We start from the raw sequence: 15,951 nt of genomic DNA on the forward strand, positions 1-15,951 counted from the left end.
ACACAATGTCATCCACTAGCGACACTCTGGTGCGGGGTGAATCTGACTGTGGGCGAATACCCCTGAGCACTGGACGAATCCATATGATGGGATCTCGATCGATCACGTCCGTGACGCCGCCGTGACCTTGTAGATAATTGATAGTCACTCCTAGAATGGCGTCTTCGCCTGGATCGCGACCTGGACCGTGATCTGGGCCTCCGAGGTCGTGGACGATCCACAGGCCTGGTTGGCTGAGGAGGTATAGCCGGAGTCTTCGGCTGTGGCGTCCCCTTAGATGGTGACGTGAAGCGCGACAGCGAGACTGACCGTGGAGGAAGCCTTGGTGGAAGACGAGGCGGAGGAGTCGTCTTCGGAAGTGGCGGAAGCGGTGGAGGAGTGGGACTCTTCTGCGGCAACGTAGGAGGTGTAGGCGACCTCGGCCGAGAAGGGGAGTAAGCTTGAGAGTACTCAGAGTCGGAAAATCTAACCACTCTCTTCTTCTTTGTAGGCCTTTGCGACAAAGTCCTAGAAGCAGAACTTCTACTGGGCGAGCACCGCCGCGACAGGGGGCTCGTGGAAACAGAGGACAGGCTGACCACCGAGCCCGGGGACACCGTCCTTGTCCATGATCGCCTCCTGGAGGTGGACCTCTCCTTTCTAGACGTCGACCTCTTCCTCGACGTCGAGACATCCCTCGACGGCGATCTCCTATTCCTCGACGTAGAGTGCCTGCTCCTTGACGTCGAACGCCGAGTAGACCTCGACAGCGAGCGGCGGTGTCTCGACGGCGAGCGCCGGTGCCTGGAACCATCACGACATCGACGACTGCTCGACGATGTCGTTCTCGACGTCAACCTCGTCCGAGGTCTCGGCGTCAGCCCCCTCGGCGTCAAACGGCGACGCCGCTACGACCCAGAGCCCTGGGTCGACAGAGCACACGGTGGTCAATCCTCTCAACGCAGACGTCGAGGCCATCGACGTCGACGGAGAAATGTGCAGTTTTCTGGCCTTCTCTTGACTGGGGAGCCCCCCAGAGGCTGCAGCAAGGGCAGAGAACTCAGATCCAGCACTCCCATGCCCAGACCCACCTTAATCCTGAAGTTTTCTCAGCTCCAGGCCTTGGAGCCGGATCTTCTCCCTCGCTCTCCTGGTACTTTTGGAAAAGGACTGGCAGATGTCATAATCCCCAGGAACATGGGATGAAGGGAGACAGGATACACACTCTGTGGCCATCAGAGTTGGCCTTCTTCCTGGCACACTCAGGGCATCTGTCGAACAACGCAGGCATTTGGCAGAAAAGGTGGCAAAAAACTCCAGCAAATGGAAGAAGGAACAGGTGGACGTCGAGTGAAACACTCACTTGAAGTGTCAAACAATTAGAATTAAACCCAAAAAGGGAGAGCTCAAAGCTCCAGGGTCCTGCTAGCAGGAGCTGGAAAAAAGAACTGAAAGTAAAAGGAGTTTGCAGAGCATCATGGGATACCGAGGGTCTCTGGAGAGTTCCTTAAAGGCACAGTATCCCTTTTCCAGACAAAGAATGGCAGCCTATGGGGGCTTGTCTGTCCATCCCTTCCTCTCTATCATTCCAAGGTTTTTGTGAAGGGGAAGTTTCTCTATGGATGGAACTTGACACATTATGGAAATGTGATGCTAGTAAAATATCCTTGGCATTTCTAGTTGAGGTACTGGACAGTGTAGCCTTGTAGGTACAGGCTGCATTATTGTCTTTAATTTTCTCTTAAGTGACTATGCAGAACTGCAATAAGACGACTTAAAAGATTATTTTTGATTGCTCCGGGGTCCACGCACATGGGCGGGACTATTCACTAGATTATGACTATACACAGAGATCCCCTACTACAGAATGACCAATAGGGGGGACACAATTCAAAAAGGAGATCCGCACTCAGTTAGAAAAATAAGCTTTGACTTTTATTTTGAGACCAAGATTTTTGCAAAAATGTAAGCAAGTTTTTCAGGAAAAATACTTTAGTCTTTCAAAAGTCGAAACTTTAGTTCAATTCTCAAACAATTCAATGTTAAACTATTGGGGAAAACAACAATGCAGCTTCACAGGTAAGTACCCAACTTACAGTTCCAGTGTTCGGTGTTTAAGATCAGCAGAGGGCAAGGTATAGGTAAGCACAAAGTCTGTACCACCAATGGCACATGGGCAGCAGGGTACAGAGGTCAAATTCGGAGTTGGGCACAATGCGTTTTAATGGAGGCTGAGGGTGCTTGAAGCCATGCTGCTTGCAGTTAAGTACATCAGTAGCAGGGATCAGTGGCACAGGGGTGGCTGAGTGTATGGAGAAAATACAGCTCCAAGCACCCAATGCTTTTCAATTGAGAAACTTGCATTTGAAGACCGGGGCAGGCGACGAACTGAAGGCTACACGCATGAAATTAGCGACAGCAGGAGTCAGTTAAGGGTCAAAGTGACACCATTGGTTGAGCTCCCCAAGTCCCAGTCGCTTCGGGTGCAGGGGTGTCCTTTGATGTCAGATTCTTCTTACGGGAGCCGGGGGAGAGGAGTGAGTTCACACTCCAAGCATAGTCGGGGAGTGCAGGAGGGGTCAGCCAACACGGAGCTTGAGGTCAGGATCACTGGGAACCTCTCTGGACCAGTGGGCCACCTGGACATGGGCCAGAGGAGTCGGGTGCAGAGTGGTCAGGACTCTTAGTTCCACAGTCCGTTGTGCAGATTTCTTGGGAACAGGTCGGCTGTCCTCTGGAGTTCTGGTCTTTATCAGAGGGCAGGAAGTCTTCCTTGGGTTCTGGATTTTGCTGGCTGCAGGATCTTTGAGCTGGACACAGGCCAGTAGGGCTGGGACTAAGTCAGTTGGTGTCTTCGTCCTTCGGTCAGCAGGAACTAGTTTAAGGGTCTAACGGAGCCACCTAAACACTAAATGTATGGCCCTGACTGAAAGATGTGCTTCACCTTGCCTCCTTCACCTTAAGGGTGGCGTTGGAAGAGGTGGGCATGCCTCCTATTCTTCCTAGCTTTACCAGCCCAAAGTAGGGGTGTAAACCAGGACCTGACATCTGGTAGTAGCAGAAGCTGGGGGTTGTAATACAATGGCAGCAGGTCTTTGTAGCTTCCCTCTCTAGCACTGTGCCCATCCTAGGGGAGGCAGTGACACTTATGCCCAGGATATGCTTTGCATCTGGTCTGAGAGCGAAGACGCTCTTGGCCAGGGGTCCAGAAAGAAAACTAGTTACTTACCTGTAACTTCAGTTATCCCGTATTGGTATATTTCATAGATTCACATGCTTAGAATCATCCCCGCCGATGAGGTGGGAGTCTCGCGGTACAATAAAACATATACATTACAGTCATAATAACATTATACTATAGGCTACAGTAGATAGCAAAGTCACTACATTAGCCCATCTTAGTCCTTTTGCAAAAAGAACCAAACGTGGAAACCAGCCAATCAGACAGCAGCACCCTCTTAGAACCTTTCCAGAGAGGCCCTCAGATTTTCGTAGCACAAGTGACAGTAAGTATGCCATAATAAGGTAAGCCTCTACGGGGAGGAGGGTGGGTCGCATGTGAATCTATGAAAGATACCAATACTGGATAACTGAAGTTACAGGTAAGTAACTCGTTTTCTTATCCAGTATTGGGGTATCTTTCATAGATTCACATGCTTAGAATCAGAATAGCTAGCAGTAAATAATACTCAGATGCATAGTGGATGGTGGGTATCATAAGAAAATTCAAAAGATACCATGTCAAACCCATACAAAAACATACATACATATTTGTATTATAATAAAGAGTAAGTCATACACATATGCAATAAAAGTTATATGCACTAAAGAATCTTTACCATAGCAAAAATAATATACTGTTCTCATATAGGCTTATCTTATCTAAAAAGGTTTCGTAGTACTGCTTGACCAACTGCTGACTCAGCCGCTGTTGCCAGATCCAGGCAATAATGCAGAGTAAATGTGTGCACACTTTTCCAGGTTGCAGCCCGGCAAATCTATACCAAGGACACACCAGCGAAAAGTGCCGTTGATGAAGACACTACCCTGGTAGAATGAGTTTTGGGCTTATTTTATAATGGATGTCCGGCCTTGCAATGGCAGAATTGAATAGCGGATGCAATCCACCCTTTATATAGTAGCTTGTGTTACTGCTGATCCTGGCTTATGACCACCATAAGAAAGAAATAACTGGTCTGATTTTTTGATGGATACAGTCCGAGATATGTAGAATTTCAAGCATCTTTTGACATCTAAGGTATGCAAAGATTTTTCAGTCGAGGAAGACTGATTAGGAAAGAAAGTCCGTAATATCACAGGTTTGTTGAGATGGAAAGAAGTAGGAACCTTGGGTATGAATGTGGGATTAGTTCTTAAAAGGACATAGTCATTAGTAAACTTCAAACATGGTTGTCTTATAGTGAACGCCTGAATTTCACTCACTCGTCAGCAAGAGGTGAGTGCCAATAGGAGAGCCGTCTTCCATAAGATTTTAAATCTGCTTTATGAATGGGTTCAAACGGATGTTTCATTAGTTGTTGTAACACCAGATTCAGTCTCCATTCCGGAGGAGGCGCTCTAATAGGTGGGAAAGACCTGAAAAGGCCTTTCAGGAACTGTTTAACTAGGCAATTGGAACTAAGTGATGCCGCTCCTGAGGATCGTCTGTATGTAGAAATCGCAGCCAGATGTAATTTAACAGAAGCAAACATGAGTCCAAACTTAGATAATGACAATAGATATGGTAGTATTTTAGCAGGAGGACTTTCCAGTGGGCGTAGATTGTTGCTGCTGCACCAGCAACAGAATCGCTTCCATTTTAAGGCATAGGTTCGTAACGTAGAAGGGGCTCTTGCTCTATTCAGAATAGCTCTGCAGTCTTGAGGTAAGTCTATCTCTGAGAATTCCGAGAATCCAGAAACCAAGCATGGAGCTGCAGTTGGGCTGGCCGAGGATGAAGAATCCGGCCTTTGCTCATTGACAACAGATTTGGTATTTTCGGAAGGCGGAATGGCTTGCACTTGGAGAGAAGGATAAGTTCTGTGAACCAGTGCTGACGTGGCCATTTCATGCGATTAGAATCATGCAGCATGGTTTCCTCTTGATCTTGAGCAGAAGTCTTGGGTTCAGGGGAAAGGGAGGGAACGCGTAAGCAAAAATTCCAGTCCACCTCATCATGAATACGTTTCCCCAAGGGCCCTTCTCTGGTTCCCAACTCGCAAAGAAAGGGCACTTTCGATTGTTCCCGGAGGCAAAGAGATCCAGATTCTGTTTGCCCCACTTCTGAAAGACATTTTCCAGAATTGTTTGATTCAGCTCCCATACGTGACAGGACTTTGTCGTCCTGCTTAGAGTGTCTGCTAGGGTGTTGTGGACTCCTGGAAGATGTTCCACCTTGATCGCAATATCATGCAAGAGAAGCAATTCCCAGATGCTTTGGGCCTTTTGGGACATGATGTGAGACCTGGTACCACCTTGCTTGTTTAAGTAATGCATGCAAGTGGTGTTGTCAGTTCTGATGAGAACTGTAGACCCTTGGCAGAAAAGACTGCAGAGGCAGAAAAATGGCTTGACGCTCCAGAAAGTTGATGTGCATCTTTGCTATTGCTGCAGACCACCTACCCCTTATGCATAGATCTTGAAGATGCGCCCCCTAACCTTCCAGGGAGGCATCTGTCGTAAGGGTAAAATCCGGTACTGGAGGCTGAAAACTGAGCAATACTGAGGTATTTTTGGAAGATTCCCACCAAGAAAGAGTTTTTTTCATAACTGGAGTTACTTGGACTAGGTCATCGAACGAACCCGCGATCTGGAGCCACTGATTGTCCAGCACTTTTTGAATTGGTCTCATTTTCAGAATCGCTGATGACAAAATCCCTAGAAAGGATTTGATCATTCTCACTGAAGCAAACTTTCTTTCTAGGAGGCTTGAAGCCAGAGAGACAAGGCGAGACAGTCTTTCTTTGGACAAGAATGCTTTGTCTTGAACAGTATCCAGTTTTGCCCCCAGAAATTGAATTGCTTGGGGAGGGCAGAGGCTTGACTTCTGGACGTTTCGGAAGAGTCCCAGAGTGAAATAATTGCAGGAATTTTGCTGTTGCAAGAGAATCCTGACGGAGCCTTTATCAGCCAGTCGTCCAGATACGGGAATAATTGGATGCCTTGTAGCCCAAGATGAGCTTCTACCGGAGCTAGAAATTTGGTGGACTCATGGAGCGGAGCGGAGGCCAAATGGAATTGGAAATGTGCACCTGCCACAGTAAATCTAAGGAACTTTCGATGTTTCGGATGAATGGAGACGTGGAAATAAGCAACTTGAAGATCCAACGTTGTCATGAAACCAGCATGATCCAGAAGCTGGAGGATTTTCTGGAGTGTTTCCATCCGGAAATCCTTTTTCTGGAGGTATTTGTTCAGCATTCTTAAATCCAAGATTGGTCTCCATTCCCCAGATTTTTTCTTTATCAGAAAAAAGCAGGAGTAAAATCCCTTTCCAGTTTGAGAGATTGGCACCTTTTCTATCGCTCCCTTCAACAACATGATTCTCACCTCTTTTCTGAGCAGAGCAAGAAGCGGTGTGTTTTGCTTCCAAGGTGGACGAGGAGGGGGAAAAATTGTGAATTCCAGGGTGTGACCAAATCTGATTATATCCAAAACCCCCTTGTCTGTGGTGATTTTTCTCCAATTTTCGAGATGCCGGGAAATTTTCAGAACTTTGTTCACTTGTGGCGTATCTGGTGCAGGTGCTACAATATTGTCACTTATTTCTGGCAAAATCTCTGCCCTGAGTTTGACGTCTTCTGCCCTGCTGCCTACAAGCAGCGGCTGGGGGATTTCTATAGGATTGTTGTTCCTGGTATCCATAACGGCCTTGGCCACCTTGTTGCTGGTACTTCTGGTATCCTCCTCGAAAGGCGTATGAGCCTCTTCCTCTTCGAAAAGGTGTTTTTCTATACTGCAAGGTGCCCAACGCCCTAGCAGTATCGGTGTCCTTTTTTATTTCCTGCATCCAAGTGCTTGCCAAATAACAGATCTCCGTCAAAGGCATGTCCTGAATTTTCGTTTGGACCTCAGGGCGAAAGTTAGTGGATATCAGCCAGCCCTGACGTCTGAGGGTAGCTGCTCCAGCAAGCTGGCTAAACCCCAGAGAAGCCTTATCCATTGAGATATCAATAATCTCAGAAGCAGCTCTTTCGCCCTCTAGGAGAATTTTCCTCGCTTCTATTTTCTTATCTTCAGGTAGATACTCTATAAGGTGAAATGTCCAACCATAATTGCAGATCGTACCTGCCTAGAATTGCTAAACAATTCGTGGCCCGAACAGTAGCAACCCGCCATGGTAGTAAAGCGCTTTCCAATGTTGTCAAGGTGCCTACCATCTTTATCTGGTGGAGCCGTTATTGGGGCAGAAGGATTCCAAGACTTTCTCTGCGCCGCCTGAGATGAAGGAGTCTGGTCTAGGGTGACCTGAGAGGCAGGCAGGAGCGTCATCTGGCACCTTGTATTTCTTGTCGATCCTAGGGAGGATCGCCGGAATTGAAAATGGAGTCTTCATTATTTTCACCCCTTCTTCCCAGATATGATCAATTATTGGAATTGAACGTGTCGATTTTCTGCCCTGGTCCTTAAAAATCATACAGAAAACATTATGTCTTTTGTACTGGCATTGATAGATGGAATCTAGAGGCTGCCCTTTCCATAATAGCTATGTCCTCAGGAGGGGAGTCAACAGCTTGGGGAACTGGCGAAGCTGGTGTTGGAATAAGATACTCGTCCCATTAGTCCACAGTAGTGAGCGAGTGTGGTAGTTCTCCCTCTTCAGCTACCTTGTCTGTCATCCTGAAGAAATTGTGAGGGTAGGGCTACCTGAGGCTCTAAGATCGGGGTAGCAGGGGTCGCAGGCTGCACAGCTACAGGCGCAGGGTTTCTTTCCAGGACTGTTACTGGAGAAAAGAGTATTATAGTCCCTCAACATTGCTGAAAGGTCTTGCAATAAAGCAGCAGGCATCTGAGCCATAGGTTCTTGGTGAAATGATTCTTGAGGTTCTCTTAAAGACTCACAGGGTTCATAATATTCCTCTTCGTCATCCTCATCCTGATATTTTATTCGGAGTTGAGAAGGGTCATGCGATGGACCAAAGGGGTCTTCATCATCCGACTCCTCCAAATAATGACTGAGGTAAAGGTGAAATATGTGACATCCTGGTAAAATTGCCTTGAAGATGTTAATTTGGAGCTTAAAACTGGCGTGATTTCTAAAGATGCAGGCCTTTTACGCTTCAGCGTAGATGAAATGTACATGGATGGTGAATCCGTATCTGTTGAAATTGCCATAATAGATGACACCGTCTGCGTTGAGATCATGGAGGTCGTCGACGGAAAAACCATAGTCGACGATGTCATCGATGTGGAAGTCGTCGACGGTGGGCTCGTCTAGAGCACAATCATAGTCGACGGTGGGCTCGTAGACGGGACCTGTAACATAGTCGACGGCGTACTTGTCAACGAACGAATAGTCTTCTACGGCGGTGGCATCATCGACGGTGATGTAATACTTGTCAACGGTGCAGTCGACGGTGCAGTCGACTGAGTTCTCATCGACGGTGGGATTTTCTTCATTGACGCTGAAGATTCACTCACCTTCTGAGGAGATTTTATCGTCGGAGTAATTTTCGACGTCGACGGAGGCTCAGAAAGGGATTTAGAGGCAGTTTTCAAAGAAATCTTCACCTTTCCTCCAGATTTTACATCAGAAGAGAAAGAGGACTTCTCTTTTTTTGAGGAAGAGTGACCAATCTCAGAGTGAGATTTCTTCTGGGTCTTACTCTGTGTCTCAGGTGGATCTCCAGATCTATCCCTCTTCTTGGCCAGAGGGGTGGACACATGAGGACTCACACTGCCTTCATCTTGAGATACCACATCTGATGAGGCCTTCAACTTCTCCAGCCAAACCAAAAGCCGTTCTTCTCTGTCCTTCAAGGTCTTGGCAGGAAAGGTTCTACAGATCCTGCAATCCTTGACCTTGTGAGCTGGGTACAGGCAGTAAATACATTCCTTATGTGGATCCCCAAAGTACAACCTCTTCTTCCGACATGAAGAACAAGGCAGGAATAAGCTTTTCCTAGAAGAATCAGACATCTTTTCTCACAAAGAAGTAAAGGTAAGGAAAAAACTGAGCAGAGCTCAGGGAGACTTCCCTGTCACACGAGGTGCTGTAGAAAATCTGATGGTTTGCATCTCTGTGAGGAAGGTTCTAAGAGGGTGCTGCTGCCTGATTTGCAGAAAGAACCAAACTTGGAAACCAGCCAAAGGACTAAGATAGGCTAATGTAGTGACTTTGCTATCTACTGTCACCTATAGTATAATGTTATTATGACTAATGTATATGTTTTATTGTACCACGAGACTCCCACCTTGTCGGCGGGGATGCTTCTAAGCATGCGAATCTATGAAAGATACCCCAATACTGGATAACAAGTCTGTGTGTGGCAGGCTGCCTAAAGATAGTCTTTTTTTTAATAAAAACAGATTTTCTTGAGGCAACCAAGACATTCATTGCGATCACCACGTAATGTGGCGTCAAGGTACACTGTCGTAATGAGCAATATAATCTGTCATTGTTAATCAAGAAAGAAACCACACTCAAACTACCCCCCCCCCCCACCCCGCTCTATAGGTCAGTATATCAATTATCTTGTAATAACTAGGGCTGCATTTCAGAAAAGGGAAAGATGGCGAGCCACAGCATCAAACATCAGGTGGAGGGGGGCACTTCGGCCCGAGGGCGACTGGCTTGCATTACGAGGTGTAAAGGTATTTAATATGGAGCGGGCACTCAGCTTCACGCCGGGAGGACAGAACAGACTAGGTAGCTGAGCGTAAGTGCCAGGAAGCCATAGAGAGTACGTGGGCTGGAACCTCGACAACTTGAGTTATGCAGCACCATGGGTTTCTCTGAACTCAGGAGTGTTTGGTATCAAACTACTCCTCTCAGTAAACCCACACTTATCCCAGGGTGGGAGTTATTAAAACATGTACTCAGAGGGCCCCTCAGAGGTGTCCCCTGAAAACCTACAGACCCTGGTGTGGTCTCTGAACGGTAGGCAGCCAGCCACCACTAGACATGTTTCTGAATCCCTGGGTTGAGAGCCCCTGCTCTTTGGGACCAGAAACAATGAAGTGGACAGAGGCGGCATGCCTCCACCCCCAGGATGGGCCAGTGTTCGAAGGAGAAGCTTCAAAGGCCTGCCTCCTTTGTACTGCAGTCCCAGCCTCTGCTGCTAGAAGATGGCAGCCCCTGGTTTACACCCCGACTTCGGTGGAAAATATTAAAAAGATAGGTGTGCCCGCCTCTGCCAACCACACCCCTAAGATGGAGGAGGTGAGGTGAAACGCAACTTTCAGTCCCCGCCATCTTGAAGATGGGGAACCCCTCCAATCAGGGCTAGGCATATTTCCTCTCCCACAGGAGGGTGGCATAATAATGTGTGTAGTCACCCCAGGTATTGTGCCCATTGGCCCTACCTGCTACTCCCCCAACACACTTCAGAAATGTATTTAGGTGGCTCCCCCAGACCTGGCCCTCAGATTGCAACAGCCTAAAATGAGTCGACACCCTGCAGCAGAAGCCAAAAGACAACTGCCTTGACCCCAGCCCTACCGGCCTGTCTCCAGCTTTGACAACCCTGCAACCTGCTGGCAACTGAGACCTCTAAAACCTCCTAGGAGCAGCATCAGTTCCTCCTGCAGGGTAGAGGGTTGCCCCACCCACCTGCGGTGATTGCAGCAATTTTATTCATTAACCCTCACTCACTGTCTCGTATCGGGGCCATTTCTACTGCTGATTTTACCATGTCAGGCATTCAATACTTTTTAAAGGAGAAACTTAGCGGGACAAACACGCTGCAGGCGTCGCACTGGAGGCTACAGGAGTGAGAGCAGCCACAGCAGTGGTAAGTTGAGGGTCAAAGGGGCTCAGTCTGTTCAGCTCACCAAGGCCCAGGGGCTTAGTGTGCCGGTTGTCCTTTGACGTCGGATTCTTCATAACAAAGGCGGTCAGGGGAGCCTCTGGATTCAGTCTGCAGGTGTTGTCGTGAGGTCCAGGAGGGGTCAGGCAACGCTGGACATGAGGTTAGGATTGGCAGGCCACCTGGACATGGGCCGGAGGCGTTGGGGAGAGTGGGCAGATTTGTGGTTCTGGAGGGCACCAGAGTCCTTTGTGTAAGTTTCTTGGGACAGATCCGCAGTCCTAGGGATTCTCTGATCTTTCTCAAAGAGCAGGTAGTCTTCCATTGGTTCTGGAAGTTGCTGGCTGCAGGACTGGCGTCTTATTCTGTTATAAAGTCTTTGGAGCTGGACAGAGGTCATTAGGGCTAGGGCCAAGTTACAACACGTGTCTTTGTCCTTAGGTCAGGAACTAATTTCAGGGTCTGGGGGAGCAACACAAATACTAATTTTGAGGGGCGTTTTAAGGATGGTCAGGTAGGGCCAATGTGCCCTTTACCTGGGGTGATTACACCCTCAATTATGCCACCCTCCTGTGGGAGGGGACTTATTCCTAGCACTAATGGGACAAGTCTCCCAATCTTCAAGATGGCAGGGGCTGAAAGATTTGCTTCACATCTCCTCCCCTACCATAGGGGTGGGGTGGGCACACCTATTCTTCCTAGGTTTTCACACAAAGTAGGGTGTAAACAGGGGCTGCCATCAGCTGCTAGTAGCAGAGGCATGGAGTCGCATTACAAAGGCAGCAGGCCTTTTAAGCCTCCATCTCAAGCAATGTGCCCATCCTGGGGGAGGAGGTGTGACCGCTGCCTAGGATATGCATTCTTCCTGGTCCCAGAGAGCAGAGGCTCTCAATCCAGGGATCCACAAACGTTTCTGGTAGTGGCAAGCTGCCTACCGCTAGTCTATGACCACACCAGGGTTGGCAGGTTTTCAGAGGGCACCTCAGAGATGCCCTATGAGTGCATGGTTCATTAAATCCCACATCGGCATCAGTGGGTTTATTCAGAGGAGTAGTTTGGTACCAAACACTCCTGTCTTCAGAGAAGCCATCATGGTGCTTGGGGACGCGAGTTGTCGAGTTTCCAGCCCATGTACTCTCTATGGGTTCTCTGGCACTTACAATACCAAGGAATGGACATAAATATTGTAGGAGAATATCTGCTCATGCAGATCTGCGTTATTGTGCACTCTGCCTTAGAGCTGGAAAATCTTCTAGAGGGGCGACTTACCTATGCCCTAGGCAGTGTGCCATGTCAACTGTAATTTTGTCTGTACCAGGCCATGCATACTGCAGTGGCAGTCTGCAGGGCGTTAGGGGTCCCTAGGGGATCCCCTTCAGTTTCAAGGCCCTAGGTACCCAGGTACCATTTACTCTGTACCATGTGAGGGGCCAATTATGGAATAGTTTTAGGGAAGAAGCCGTGGCACGGGGGACCTGGTTGGCAGGTACCTTGTGCACTACAATCAAAACCACTTCAAGTACCAGGTAAAAAGTGGGGGCTAACCATGTCAAAAGAGCCACTTTCTCACAATTGTCCACTCCAAGTGAGAATTTCCAGTTTGCTGTGATGCCCTTTGGATTAAAGAATGCCCCACCACCTTCCAGAGGTTGGTGAAAAAAGTCCTTGCTGGATTGGAATCCTTTAGGGCAGCTTATCTAGAGGATATTGCTGTCTATAGCTCTACCTGGCAGGACCACCTAATCCACCTTGGGAAGGCACTTGAGGCTCTGAACAGTGCAGGTCTTACTATAAAGGCAAGCAAGTGCCAGGTAGGACAGGGAAAGGCAGTATTCTTGGGCCATCTGATAGGTGGGGGCCAAGTTCAGCCACTCCAACCCAAGATCCAGGCAATTCTGGACTGGGAAGCTCCTACAACCCAGACTCAAGTCAGATCATTCCTTGGCTTAACTTATTACAGAAGGTTCATGAAAGATTGTGTGTCTATGGTGGTCACAGAGCTCACCTCCAGGAAGATGCCCAAGAAAGTGAACTGGTGAAAGTTAGTTGTCAAAAGGCTTTTGGAACTAAAGGATGCACTATGCTCTGCCCCATTCCTGAAAGTTCCAGATTACTCGAAGCAGTTTATTTTGCAGACAGATTCATCTGAGCATGGGAAAGGAGCAGTTCTAGCCCAAACAAATGAAGGGCATGGCCAACCCATTATTTTAATAAGCAGGAGACTACTCTCCAGACGGCAGAGTTGAAGTGCCATGGAGAGGGAAGCCTTTGCTGTAGTGTGGGCCCTGAAGAAGTTGAAGACATACCTGTTTGGCACTCACTTCCTAGTCCAGAAAGACCACAGGCCTCAGGGGTGAAAACCTTAAACTGTTAAGGTGGTCCATACCCCTACAGAGAATGGACTTTACAGTGCAACACAGACCTGGGACTGCCCATGCCAAAGCAGATGGCCTTTTCAGGTTCTTCCACTTAAAAGATGAAGGCTCTCCAGGGGGAAATTAGTTTAATCCTCTTTCGTATGTGGGGTCGTGTGAGAAAGTGCGTAGTTAGCCTCCAACATTTTGCGTGGAAAATGATGTAGTTTCGATTTAAAATTCACAGGTTCCCTGCCAACCAGGTCCAATGTGCCAGAGCTCCTTACCTAAAACTGTACCACGATTGGCACCACTTCAGAGCCACCTGTACATCCCTAGTAAAAGGTATCCCTGGTGCCTAGGAAATTGGGATTAAAAAGGGTCCCCTAGGGACCCCTCACCAAGGCCATGCAAACTGCCACTGCAGCCACCATGTCTTGGTGCAGAGAAAAACGCCAAAGTCAAAATAGAACAATGCCTGTGTGCCATGTCAAGCAGCACTGCCTAAGGTTTAGGTAAGGCATCCCTCTAGCAGGCCTTACAGACCCTAAGGCAGGGTACACTATATCAGGTGTGGGAATAGCTGCATGAGCAGATATGCCCATTCAATATTTAAGAATATCCTTAACATTGTAAGTGCCAGGGAAGCCTTAGAGAATACATGGGCTGGAAAATCAACACCTCCAGTTCCCAAAAACCATGATGGCTTCACTGAACTCAGGAGTGTTTGGTACCAAACTCCTCCTCTTAATAAACCCACACTGATGCCAATGTGGATTTATTAAAACATGTACCCAGAGGGCACCTCAAATGTGCTCCCTGAAACCCTATCAACCCTGGTGCGGTCTCTCACTGACTTTAGGTAACCTGCCACTACCAGACAGGTTTCTGGACACCTGGGGTTAGAGCACTTGCTCTTTGAGGCCATAAATAAAGCTCATCTTGGACGGAGGTGTCACACCTCCTCCTCCAGGCAGGCACAGTGCTCAAGAGGGAAGCTTCAAAGGTCTTGCCACCTTTGTAATGCGATCCCAGCCTCTGCTGCTAGAGGCAGAAGGCAGCCCCCGGGTCAAACCACCACTTTTGGTGGAAGAACCAGTTGGTGGGACTTCTCCAATCAGGGCTAGAACTATGCCCCCCTACTACAGGAGGGGGACATAATAGAGGGTTTAGACACCCCATTGGTGATTACCTGTCACTTAATGGTATATCATATAAAGAGCCAGCTTCCTGTGGAATCTCTAGCAGGTAAAGTTGCAGGAGACAAAATGGATCCATCACTACTGGACTGTGACTTTGAAGGATACGGTGATGAAGACCTATGGCTCATGGGCCGCTGTGGTGCACTTGGAGCGTCTGGTACCTGTGGTGATCCGGTCTCTGAACATGGATACTGGTCTTGAAACCTTCTGAAAGGCTAAGAGGTTGCAGTGGAACCTGAAAAGTCAGGGAAGGCCCAATGGAAGTGGAGCCTTCAGGAAAGCTTGTGTTCATGACAACTGGAGTCACAGGTGATTGAGAATGTCAGCGTCTATTTTGGCAACATCGCGAAATGTATTGGTGAGTCTAGCCTTAGAATCAAGTGATGACATTACGTATTGCCAGCAATCCATCTTTCATTGTTGAGCACATTGGGGCTTAAGCCTTTAATAGCACGTTCTTCAACATCGACTGGTAGTGTTACGTACAATAGTGGTGACATCTTCTAGCTTACTCGTACTCCTCTTGAGAGCTCCCTATGCAAGAAGATTTTACAAGGTGCTGGATCCTTTTCTGTCAAAGATGTACGGCTGGAGATGATCTCAAGCACTTTTCTGCCCCTCCTTAGCCCTCAGGTGCTCTTATTTACCTACAGCATTTATGTTATCTAATTCGTTCAATTGGATGAATTTATTAAATATTTTTTAGGGTATTTTCTGACAAAACAAACATTTCTTCACTGAATGTGAGGAAGGACGACAAACTAGATTCTTTTGTATATCAATGGCTGTGTTCCTCCTTCCAGAGGCTGGACAATTTGAAGAGTGAAGGCATTTTGACAGAATTTCTTTTAATAAAATGGAATAAAAATAGGTTCAATTGATAAATCGGTGGTACAGATGTTGAGTGAAAGTAAAAAAAACTCAAGTTGAAAGAAAACCTCTGCAGCTGCCTGTGCAAATCATCATAGGTAGTGGAAGCTACTGGAATCATAAAAAGGACAGGAGGAAACTTCAAAAAATAAAGTAAACAGTGCTTTTCCTACAATTTTATAAAGGCAGGGCTTATTGTAGTACGGTAGTCTACAAAATTGTGGCTTTCTTTTTATAGACTCATGAAGGGTGATGATGGCAGTATATGGATATTTACACCCTATCAGGAAATTTAGGAACTGATATTGGATATAGTGTTTTAGGATTCATGCTCATAGCGGGGAATTACTTTTAAAGTAAACGACCCATGTGAGTCAGAATATATGAACTAAGGAAAAGAAAACATTCAGGACCTGAAGGACATCTCTAAAAGGTATAAAACGTCCTGGTCCCCAAGCACCTGTACTAGGACTTTCCAAAAGCAGTGCCTATGGCTATTTTAATAGTTTAGGTAACAGTTTCACATTTCTGCTGTCCTAAATCCGAGTTAACAATAATGGTGGATTTGAATCTGTTATG

General features: G+C 47.4%; 1 protein-coding gene across 2 annotated transcripts in view; it reads right to left on the reverse strand.

The window, feature by feature from the left end:
- The window catches only part of SMC4 (structural maintenance of chromosomes 4), a 630,932-nt gene that overhangs the window by 320,422 nt on the left and 294,559 nt on the right, over positions 1-15,951 (reverse strand). The gene's annotated exons all lie outside the window — the stretch shown is intronic.

The sequence above is a fragment of the Lissotriton helveticus genome, chromosome 11 (genome assembly GCF_964261635.1).
Source record: "Lissotriton helveticus chromosome 11, aLisHel1.1, whole genome shotgun sequence".
In the NCBI taxonomy this organism is placed as follows: Eukaryota; Metazoa; Chordata; class Amphibia; order Caudata; family Salamandridae; genus Lissotriton; species Lissotriton helveticus.